Raw genomic sequence first — 12,668 nt, forward strand, 5'->3', positions numbered from 1 at the left:
TGGCCTTCTGCGGAGGTGAGGGCGGCGGGTGGTTAGCTCAGGAAGGATGGCTCCAGAGCAAACTAATTTATGCGGCAGCCAAATTGCTCTCTCACAACTTTAATGGCAGTAGCTCACAAAGTAGAAGTTTTGCTCACAAAACTCCGCAGCTTAGAGGGAACATTGGTGGTGGGCCCCATGAGAAAAACATGGCCCCCCTGAGCAAAAAGTTGTTAGCTACGGGCCTGGGGCAGTGGCAACTCAGTTACACAGCTTCTTGGATGATGCTTCCATTCTAGATCCCTTCCAGTCCAGCTTTAGCCCAAGCCATGGGACAGAGACGGTACTGGTCACAGATGACCTCCAGAGGCATCTGGATCAGGGTGGATCAGCAGTGCTGTTGCTGTTAGACCTGTTGGCTGCATTCAACACAGTTGACCATCAGCTACTGATCCACCGTCTTGTTGACTCTGGAGTCCAGGGACTGGCCTTGCTTGCTTGCTTTCTCCAAGGCCAGGGACAAAGAATGGCACTGGGAGATCAGCTGTCCCGAAGGCACCCACTGGAATGTGGAGTGCCTCAAGGGGCAGTGTTGTCCCTGATGCTTTTTAACATCTGTATGTGCCCTCTTGCCCAGATTACCTGGAGGCATGGGCTGGGATGTCACCAGTATGCAGATGACACCCAGCTCTATCTGTTGTTCGGCAGTCAGTCTGACTCCAAACTGAAAGATCTTGACGGGGCATTACAAGCCGTGGCTGGTTGGCTTAGGCTGAGCCGACTGAAATTGAATCTGATGAAGACAGAGGTCCTGTGCCTGAGTTAAAATGGTCCGAGGATAGGGATCCCACTCCCGACCTTTGATGGGGCTCCACTGGTGCAAGCACCAGAGGTTAGGAGTTTGGGAGTGCTCCAAGATGCCTCCCTAACAATGGAGGCCCAGGTAGCAGCCACTGCCAAATCAGCCTTTTATCACCTTCAGCTGATCAGGCAGCTGGTTCCCTTCCTCAAACGCAAGGACTTGGCAACAGTGATCCATGCGATGGTCACCTCGAGATTGGACTACTGTAATGCCCTCTACATGGGGCTGCCCTTGTCTCAAATTTGAAAGCTGCAGCTGGTGCAAAATGCCGCAGCCAGGCTTTTGATGGAACTCCCTATTCGGAAGCACATCCAGCCTGTGCTAAAGGCATTGCACTGGCTGCCTGTAGCATACCGGATTCACTTCAAGCTGCTGGTTCTTACCTTTAAAGCCCTTTATGGCCAGGGATCTGCATACCTGAGGGACCACCTTTCCCCACATGTACCCCAAAGACCACTGTGATCAGGGGCCCAGAACTGGCTGGCCCTCCTGAATCTCAAGGAGGCCAGGCTAGCAATAACCAGGGCCAGGGTTTTTTGGTGGTGGCTCCATTCTGGTGGAATGAGCTCCCAGAAGAGATCAGGGCCCTGTGGGACCTCCTGCAGTTCTGCAGTTCTGCAGGGCCTGTGAAATGGAGCTCTTCCACCAGGCTTTTGAAGCCGCCACCACTACTAACAACTGACAACTTAAGGTGGGAGAACCCTATTCCCCTGGGATTTCTAACTACAGTCTGAGCTAGCTACCTAAGATGAGCTAAGAAGATCAAAGAGCCAACTGCAAACAGAGATAATTGAGTAACAACCACCACTATGAAATTACTGACACTAGTACTTTATTATGTTTTATGGCTTAAAGGGTTTTAGAATTGTTTTATTGTTGCTTGTATGTTGTTTTATGTAATTGCCCTGAGCCAGCCTTGGCCGGGAGGGTGGGGTCAAAATTTAATCAATCAATCAATGACAGTATAAGGACAGGTAGCAACATTACCTCCCAGGAGCTGATACATCTCTGGCATGTATCAGTATTAATGTAACCTTTGGATCCCCATGTTACTAAACTAGCATGAGAAAAAGCCAGACAAAAACGCTCCGTTTGACATGCACCCTATCCGAGTCGTCGTTCCCCTCCCCCCCACAAGTCCCCGCAGGAATTCTCATGCCTCTTGACACAACATCAGACAGGCACTAACATACAGGCTTAGGTAAAGGTAAAGGTTCCCTTGCTCGAAAGCCAGTCGAATCCGACTCTAGGGTTGCGGTACTCATCTCCATTTCAAAGCCGAAGAGCCAGCGCTGTTTGAAGACGTTTCCGTGGTCATGTGGCCGGCATGACTAAGCACCAAGGCGCACGGAACGCTGTTACCTTCCCACCGAAGTGGTACCTATTTACCTACTTGCAATTTCTTGCTTTCAAACTGCTAGGTTGGCAGGAGCTGGAACTAGAGATGGGAGCTCACTCCATCATGTGGCACCCGGGTCTCGAACTGCTGAACTACCGACTTTCCACAGCCTGCAGTTCAGTGTCTTAACCACTTGAGCCACTGCAGCTCCTACACACAGGCTTACTTAAACATTAATTCTCTCACAGATATACCAAAAAAACTAATTTATCCAATGAAAAAATCTTTTTAAACTTTCTGCTTACTGTATATGATGTATTAAAGTGTGTGCATACTTGCTATTGTCTCTTTCCCTGACCACAATCCTCTGCATATTTTATCTATACATTTTATTATCTTATAAAATGAGTGTGAAGCTACTGTACTATTTATGTGGAATCAACATTTACCACACAGGAAGCATTAGGGAAAAGTATTAGTTTCATAAAACAAGCTTATCTTGTTATTTTCCACATATGCAGCTTTCTGTGTAATCATATTTGGCCTGTGTGCAATATACTTTCAAACTGTGAGATAAAATCTTTAATGCTAGGTGCCTGGAATGTGACACAGACACTTTCATGATAGAAAAATCTATTTGATGAGTTTTTAATAGGTCATTTATCTGCACTTGATTCTAGTGTCACAACCAATTAGCAGTTCCTTCAGTCAGGCTACAGGCCTTCTCCTGCTGACTCAGAGGAAGGAGTTGTAAACAATATTATAATCACAACTCAGCTAACAGCTTGACAAACCTTTGGATTATAATATTTCCTAAAAGGAAATTCTAATATGCATTTTCTCCTTGGTTGGGCTCAACACATACCTTCAGAGTATACTAGAAGTGTAGTATGCTGGTTGATCAGACGGAGCAATAGAGTACTCATTCTCTGTATCAGGGGTCATTTCCTGCTGGAGCGCACAGGAGCGTAGCTCTGGCAGTAAGGAGCTCAGGGGGCGGGCACATGCAACAAGCCCCGCCCCCTGCTCCCAGCAGCCCTCAGTTGGGCCACGAGGAGCAAGAAGCAGCCAGGTAAGTTGCAGAGCCCCCCCCCCCGCCCACCTTCAGGTACAAGCTCTCCCTCCTCTGTGAGGGCAGATCTGCACATCCCCCCCCCATACCTAGCAATCCAAAAAAGTCCAGTGGCACCTTTAAGACCAAGTTTTATTCAGGTACAAGCTCTCCCTCCTCTGCAAGGACAGATCTGCACATTCCCCCCCCCCCCAATAGTTAGCAATCCAGAACAGTCCAGTGGAGCCTGAGTGGTGGGTGTTGCCTTCTGACACACTTCCGGTTATGTCAGGGGGTGTGGCATATGCAAATACGTTATGCTAATATGTTATGCTAATGAGCTCCTGCACCTCTTTTTCTACGAAATGACCCCTGCTCTGTATAATGTTATGTTCAAAATGCCTGAATAAAGAAGTTGTTGGTCTATTACTAAGAACTGGTGGTGCAAAACTCTTTGTGAGAGATGGGATACATAACACCTTCTGTCTCCTGCTATAGAGGAGACCATGCTCTATGACCTTTTGCTCCCAAGGCCCATATTTTAAAGAGAAAATGACATAGATTGCAGAGGCATGCACATTAAATTGCACATTGTTTTCAGGAGGCATGTTGGAGCCCTGTTGCTGCTGTACTGTATTAGCAGTCACAATAGGTAAACCACACAGTCCAGGGGCAGTTTTAGCCAATGGGCAACCCCAACTGCTCACAACCCTACACCCTCAAAGAAAAAGAAGAGCAGGCTCCTGCTGGTGCTCACCTGCCCTGTTAGGGCTCAGGCACATGGCTTCCAGTGTCAGTAGTGGCTCCTGCCTACACTGCATGGCAAAAGAGCCTCTCCTTGCTTGGCCCCAGCAGGGAGGAGGGGCAGTGTGGTGGCAGGGGCAGTGATTCCGGTGCCCTGTCCTAGACTTTTGTTCAGGGCCCCAGAATCACTAATTTTCACAACCCTATCCCATATGTGTAAAATATCTTAATTTGACTGAGACAGCAATAACTTAACTGTAGACCTCGATGCTTTTTGTGGTGGCTATGGGGGTTTCTAAGTATGCAAAACCTCCATTCCTTCTGAGAGGACTAGAAATTTAAGAATGGAAACTTGACCATCAACAACAATTTCTGTATCACCCTCACAAGGTATGTGCCAGGGGAAGACTGCCCAGTGCAGAAGACAGGTAGGGATCTCCCCAAACTCAAAGTCTTTCTGGTTTTCATATTGGGACACTTAGGCTGCGATCACATGCACCTTTAGATCTGACATAAGTGTGAATGCCTGATGGATCTAAAGGGTGTGATCGGACAGCAACATCTGAGAAGTGTCCCACAGTCATCAGCAACCCGTGCTGCTCTGCCACAGAAGGGGACTTAAAGGACACCGGGGAAAGTCCAGCTCTAATGGGTCCCGACGGGCCACAGACAGACTTTCCCCTGTCTGATCACGCAAGCACGCTTTCATACAGTCACAATGGTCTGATCATTCCATCCCTGCTCGGTACTGTTTACCCCTCCCATCGCAGTATGTGCATCGTCACATACTTCATAGGGGGCCCTCCAGTGAGGAGGTGTGATTCCTCATTTATGCATATGGGAAACAAATGGCCAAAAAACCCCAACTTACCCACAGTTGTGTCTGATCACATAGTGATGGCCTGAGCCCAAAAGCTACAAAGGGATGTGTGATCTCGCAACTCCATGTCAGATTCCTTTGGAGGAAATAGCCTCATTTCCTCTCTGCTTCAACTGACGTGTGTGACCTCAGCCTTATTGGCCTCTTTGGATTAGGCATACTAAATTATGGTAGCTGGATTTTGCTTTTGTTTTTTTAACCGCAAGCTCTACTGCTTGTGTACAATCTAATTTTTCATTTCAGGAAAATAAAGGAAATATTTCTGCCACTTCCGCGAGTAGGTAGAAAATACTATATATATTTAAAGTTCATATCTGAAATGCTACCTGGCTTTTAAGATAGCACTTTGTTTTTATGGGTGTGCTCTTATAAATAGTTTTAAATGTTTATGTCTTTTCTGATCTGATTTATAATAATTTTCATCTGCTTAGTTTTTATGCTGCTTGTTTTATATAGCTCACTCTTATAATTGATTATGTAAACTTTATGGAACATTTTTTATGGAGAGAGAGGGTCAAAAGTATTTTAAGTAAGTGATATATTAAGGCCCCATTCACACGGCGAATTTGCCGCAGGAGAGCCACAATTGAATGGCAGAGTTTCCGGGCACGATCACACCACAACATCTGGCAAGTGGAGTGCACTTGTGGCCAACCCGTGGTGTACCACCGAAAATGCACAATAAAAAAATACCTGGTCGAAGGTACTAGCAACGGGTTTGCCATGGGCTGCCTCCGGACTCCCTCGGTGTGATCACGCCGGCGTGCTGCTTTTCCCTCCGGCCGCTCGTTGACGCGCAGACGTGGAGGGAAGGAACCGTAGCATACCGCTGACGCGTGGGATCGTGTTCTGGTGCGTTAAATTGCAACACTGCAAATAGCCACGCCTCCCCCCGCGTTATCCAGCCCATGTCACCGGAGCCTAAGTAAGTTATATACACTGTTCATGCCAAAATTGCCATTAAAGAATTGCCTTAAAGAACAATTTTTCCAGTATTGTTAGAAACAAGAATACCACAGAAACAAATGAAAAATAATTACCAAGTACTTGGTTTTTAAGCATTTCGTTTCCTTCACAAAGCTGTCTAATGTAATCAGACACAAGGTTTCAACTCTGATTCTATTTCTTAGTATGTCTCCATGAAATACTTTATTTGCTACCTTGACATTTTGGGGCTGCCCATAGAATAAGGTGCTGTAATTTTTTCTTTCTTAAGGTCTGTGCATAAAAATGTACATGTGCTGCAAATACATTAACTTCAAAATACTGTATTTTCTTCCCCTTTTATTTCATGAACATCAAGCCAACACCTGCATGCTAAGTGATAAATAATGCAGTGAATTAAATATCATCATCTGGCTTCAACTGCTTTGTGGCATGTTCCAACTGCCTAAGTCTGCTCAAAGTAGCTATGAATAAAATAGGTCCTAAAGAGTCCTTATTCTAATAGCCAAGTTACCTGCTCTACAGTTATTGTTAATAAGTCACACCCATCTGCTCAAAGTAGCTATGAATAAAATAGGTCCTAAAGAGTCCTTATTCCAATAGCCAAGTTACCTGCTCTACAGTGTCAGACTCCTCTAAGCATCATAATAAGCACGCTTTGAAAGAAAGGTAACTTTATTAGAGCTGAAGGGTGCATAACAGAATCACTGTTCAGAATGGAGAACACTCCACCTCTTTCTGGACTGGAAAACATCTTGCTGACTTTCTCTGACTCTTCCAAGGGACTGATGGCGAAATTATATAAACTACTTCAAGAGGCAGGAACGCAATCAATGCAAAGGCATCAACTTCGCTGGCAGGAAGACTTAAAGATGATTATAACGGATCAAGTGTGGACTGAAATCTGGAACTCGCCGACCAATCATTCTAGAAACTTTACCACCCGTCTACAATTTTTTAAGCTGGTCACTAAGTGGTATTACACTCCAGAAAAACTAAATTAGATGAATCCTACAGTGAGCTCACGCTGCGGGAAGAAGTGTGGAAACACAGGGTCATTTTTGCACTGCTGGTGGGAGTGCCCAACCATAAATGCCTTCTGGGTGGAGGTTATGGGGAAAATAAATGAGATCACCTCACAATCGTTACCGCTCTGCCCCAAACTTGCACTTCTAGATTTGCTTGACCTAACTTCTATTACCAAGGCCCAGAAGGAACTCATTTCCAAATTGTTAGCAGCTGCAAGACAAGCCATTGCTTCTGCCTGGAAAGCCAGCTCGCCTCCTTCAATTCAAATTTGGTTTGAAAAAGTGTGGGATCAGTTTATTTTAGACAAACTTACATAAGTCATGCAAAATACAGCTAAAGGTTTTGATCGGTTTGTTGCGGTCTGGTCAAGGGTTCTTCAATATATGTCGGGAAATGACATTCTTCCATCAAAGACTTCCTACATCCCTTGGGTCCGTTTTTAACTATTTATTCATATTAAAAAGGTCAAAGAGATGCTAAAATATTACTTTATGATTCTCTCAGGCTCAATCACCATTTTTGTTCATGAAGAGAGCTGAAATTAAACTCACTTTAGGTTGATTTTGACGGATACGAAGGTTACTTTGTGGATTGTGTTGGGGTATCTTGTTTACTCCGTGTCTATTCTTGGATTTTACAGTCCTGTCTTCACCTCATATCCTGCTGATTGATTGTAATGCATTTTTGTTTTTCATTGCTGCTCTGTTGCATTTCTCTCAATAATAATAAAAAAGAATGGAGAACACAAGCAATGGCAAAGGATATAATCAAACATTCAAATCACTATTGCCCAATTGCGGGGCTTCCCGCGCGATTGCAGAGTTTTCCCGCTCGCACCTTTGGGCATGAGAACTAACGGTTCCAAGCCTCTCATGTTATCTTTTCTCACGGTGAGGCATGAGAGATTCTCGCACTAACAAGCCTTGCTAACGAGCCTTGCTTCCACCTGTGGCCTTGGGAAGATAATAATGTTACGGCGAGCTACAAAGCCATGCACATCTACAAGTCTACACATACAGGGTCAAGCACACACACATACACGAAAGAAAACAAATCATTGGCAGCTTGCTGACATACAGTTATTGTTAATAAAGTTCAGCCAAACAGAACTGGGTGTTTGTTGTTTGCTGCACCACACAAATGTGGCAATGAAGGTGGGATCCCCTTGCTATTAATACATGCAGGAAGCTGTGAAAATAAGTTGAGATCAGACTACCTTGTTCCTTACCTTCTACATTAGTGCTGGCTCACTACAGAAAAGGCTGCACTAGGCCATATAGAAGAATTTGATGTAATTCAACCCACCTCTTGGGACTGTTATGCAGAAAGACGGTCTTACTATGTACAAGGTAATAAGACTGAGGGGGCAGAACAAAAGCATGCAATTTTATTGACTGTCTGTGCTATTGTTTGTTCTCTGATGGCACCTGCTGCACCAAGTACAAAATCTTATGATGAACTGATAGCTTTGCTGAAGACACATTTTTACACAACACTGGCCCCGGTCACACGGAAGGATTTGCCCCGCGAAACGGATGGATTGAGGGTGGATTAAACCAGCGCGATCAAATGCCAACATCTGGCAAGTGTCGCACACCTGCCCCTAACCTGTAGCTTCTGGCCGAAGATGCGGATCTAAGAAAGACTAGTAAAAGGACAGTACCTACCAGATGACGTGCAGCACCGGCAGCTGTGGGATCTCCGACACACGGTTATCCCGTGGTATGCGTGGCAATGGCAAACTGCGCATGCGCACAACTGCTGCAACTGGCCCTTCTCGCCCTTCTTAGCATCGCTTCCCCTGCAGCATGTGATTGCGGCTGCCGGCAGAAGCACAGAGCCTCGGGGGACCTGTCTGATTCCACTGCCGTGCTTCTGTTTGTTGTGGCTCGTGTGACTGGGGCCACTATCTGTTACTCTACAGAGGTTCTATTTTTTTAAGCGTGATCAGCAAGTCAGTGGAAATATAGCAGAATACATTGCCAAGCTCTGTCATCTTGCTGAACATTGTGAATTTGGAGATCTTCTGGAAGGCTTTTTAGGAAATTGGCTCATCTGTGGAGTTAAAGATGAGACCATCCAGCAGCACCTTGCCTCTGAACAGAATCTGATGTTTGCTGCAGCACAGCAACAAGCATTAGCAGCTGAAGCCGCTTCATGTAATGTCAGAGAAAATCAAACCAGGCACCTCACTTATGCTCTCATTCTCCAACAAAACCAGGAATCAGATGAGGAGCAACTACAGAGGCTCACATCTACATCAGTGGGATTGTGTAAGTCAATTCATGAAGGAGGAGGAGGAAGAAGAAGAAGTTTTATACCCCACTTTTCTGTCCATTAAGGAGTCTCAAAGCAGCTTACAATTGTTTTCCCTTCTCTTCCTCTCCCCACAACAAGCGCCTTGTGAGGTAGGTGGGGCTGAGAGAGTTCTGAGAAGAACTGTGACTGGCCCAAGGTCACCCAGCTGGCTTCATGTGAAGAAGTGGGAGATCAAACCCAGCTCTCCAGACTAGAGTCCACTGCTCTTATCCACTACACTAGGCTGGCTCTCTCATCTGTTTTAGCTGTGGAGGGCAACATAAACAATGCAGATTCAGGAGGAATGAGTGTGACACTTGCCAAAAAGGGGTCACATGGAAAGAGTTTGTCAGTCAAGGGCTAATTGCGGGAAACAAAGAGAGTGGGGAAAAGGTACCCAGCTTCAAACTGCCCATAATTTGGAGGGTTTCTCTGAGGAGAGTTTCTCTTGTCTAGATCAAGCTTCAGTCTATCAGCCTTCATCTATCCCAGTACCACTTCAGGGCTTCCACAAAGGCACCTGGCTTAGCTGTTAAGGAGAAATAGAGCAAGGTATCACCTGCATATTGGTGGTGCCTCATTCTAAATTCTTGGATGACTTCTCGCAGCAATTTCATGTAGATATTAAATAGCGTGATGAATAAGATGGAACCCTGCCGGACTCCACAGTAAAAATTCCATGGGGACTTCCGGTCTATGGAACAGCAATGGTGGATGCTCTTCCCATGACAGGGAAGGGTGGTTCACACACCAGCGGCCTGGAGGGGTGCCACCTCAAGTGACACCCCCGAGGAGCCTTTGTGATAGGCTCCAGGCCAGGGGACTTTTGAGGGGTAGCCTCTTCAATGGCGTAATGCCGGAGAATTGAAGCTCCACTCCGCCTAGATGGTCCAGTCACTGAGTGGCCTTCAGGCATAAGCTGGACTGACCGGGACAAGCACCAGAGATCGAGCGGAATGGCATAAAACTGAGCGTGGTCAGAGAAACTGACCGACAATGAATGTGAGTTCTGAATAAAATGGAGTAGTTTGAAAAGCGATCCCCCCCCCCATGGTTGAAAACAGTGATTGCAAAGAGGGATGCCTCTTGTGCGAATGAGCAGCTAACGGACACAAAGGGGGAGAGGGGAGAAAGTAAACCGAAAGTGTTTTGAGAGACTAATCTGAATCGCGAAGTTGTTTGGCGAGTTTTCCGAGTTGTGTGGAAGCGGTAGAAACTGTAAACAAAATGGGAAAGATGGCGGCCCAGCAGAGAAAGTTTAAAACAAAGCCAGGAAGTCAGAGTCTGAGACCGGAAGAGGGAGCAGATGTCCTCAAACTCCTGGTGGATATGCTCAAGCAGCAACTCGATCGTATTAACCAGCAATTGACCATTATGAATAAAAACTTAGCAGCACAGCAGCTTCAGCTGAATGAAACAGAGAAAAAAGTGGAGCAGGCAAATGAGAAAATTAAAGAGATAGACACCACAAGCAAGAAGTTGAAGAAAAGTTTGGGAAATGTGGAAATGAAGCAGAATTGCCAAGAGAATCGAGTTTTGCAGCTACAGATGAAAAAAGCTAACATGATTCTCAGGTTTCAGGGGGTTCCTGAAACGGATCGGCAAGATTTGAAGAGGGTGCTTGGTGAGATCATCGCTCCAGTAGTAGGTTTAACAGCGGATGAACTGGTAAATGAAATGGATTCAGTCTATAGGGTATACTCCAATTACATTAAAAAAACCCTACCTGGAGAAATAGTGGTTAGGTTCTTAAGAAGACAAACCAGAGATGCCATTTTAAAAGCAACTTCAGCAACTCCACTGAAAATGGGAAATGTAACCATCAAAACCTTAAAGGACATTCCATTTGAAATTAGAAAAAAAAAGAGGAAAAATTATAAGAACTTAATTTCTTTTCTTCAAACTAATGGGATATCGTACAGGTGGGTGGTTCCGGAGGGTGTCATCTTTAAGATCAACGATAGAAGAGAGAAGATAGACTCAAAGAATTTTTGAGACGTCAGCTGGGGACAGACGAAGAGTCCAAAGAGGAAGAAACAAAGTCTAGTGACTCTGCTACCTCGGGAATGGAAGAGGATTCTGCAGCAGAAAAGGGTGCTGGACCTGCCAGAGTGGTATACGATTTTAGAGACAGAAAGCCAAAGTAAAAGCAGAAGGACTTGGAAAATGGCCTTTTGAAGCGAAGAATAAGAAGATGATCAGAGACTTCTCTCATAACAACTAACAAAATAACATATAAATAGCGAATCGTTATAAGCAAGAACTCTACAAGTATATTGTGATACTAAAACTAATTGTACTAAGATTTTTATTAACAGTGAAAAGATCTCCTCCTCTTGGGGTTTTAGTTTAGTGTGGTTTGCTTTCCTTTATCCTTAGCTGTAGTCCCTTCCCTAATATTTCTTTGTAGTTTTTGTAGTATTTGCAAAATAAAAAAAATATCCCTCCGGGGATTAAAAAAAAAGAAGTAAAAATGCCATGGAGACAAGCAACAGTCCCCCAGCAACACTTTCTGGTATTAGCTGGTCAAATAAGAATGGAATTGCCAAAGCACAGGGACCCTACTTCTAGTCCATCCAGCCTGTCCAGAAGGATACCACGGTCAGTGGTATCAAAAGCCTCTGAGAGGTCCTGGAGAATCAGCAGGACCTGTTCTTCTGTATCTTGTTGGACCTGCTGTTCTGTGGTTCTGTATCTTGTTGGCTTTTGCTTGTAGCCTTTTTATGGTCTGTTGGGTGAACAGTCTGACCTGCTTCTTCATGCGCTTGGACCTTTTAAGGGCTAGGCCCTTTTCCCCCTGAAAAATTTGTTTTAAGAAGTCAATGATATGCAGAAATTCAACAAATGAAGATTTCTTCCTCACAGCTGAAATGCTGCTTCACAACTTTTGTATCTTATGCACCAGTCCATATAGGAAACAAAGTGGCATCCCTAAAGTTTACATACTACATGTACAGTTTCCTTATTACTAAAGCAAACACTATACCATTCCTTTTTTAAACATAAGAGTTTGTCATGAATTTCGTTGACCTCCGTAGTTTCCGTGCTCTTTTCTTCAGTGGGACTGGGAGGGCGAAGGAATTAGAGGCATGCTACCTCAGAACTTTCGAGCCCCACCCCAATGGGGTAGTCTCTATTTATTAGAACGAAAACTCCTGGTCAGTGTTACTTCACAGCTGACTCCAGTCTTTGTTTCATTCTAATCCTTTCCTCCCTGGTGGAGGGTATCTTTCCTCTTTATTCCTAATCAAACCCTTCCCCCACTTAAAGTAACAGAGACACATTAGCGTCCCATCTGTCAGGTCCGGTTCGTCTTCGTCCTCCATTTCTTCTGTCTTGTCTTGTCTTGTCTGTTGTCCCCTGCGTCCTGGATCTTCTGTGGCTCTCTCAGCTGGACCCTTGCTCTCCCTTTCACCTTGATTCTTGTAGTGGCTTGTCCTTTTTGTTGTACTTTGTCCACCTCTTTTGTATCTACGCCCGTCAACGGTGGCTGACAGAGTTCCACTTAAAAAGGTGTTGGTCAAAATTTTATTTTCTACTA

Source organism: Gekko japonicus, unplaced genomic scaffold (genome assembly GCF_001447785.1).
Source record: "Gekko japonicus isolate JY-2015 unplaced genomic scaffold, Gekko_japonicus_V1.1 scaffold611, whole genome shotgun sequence".
Taxonomy (NCBI): domain Eukaryota; kingdom Metazoa; phylum Chordata; class Lepidosauria; order Squamata; family Gekkonidae; genus Gekko; species Gekko japonicus.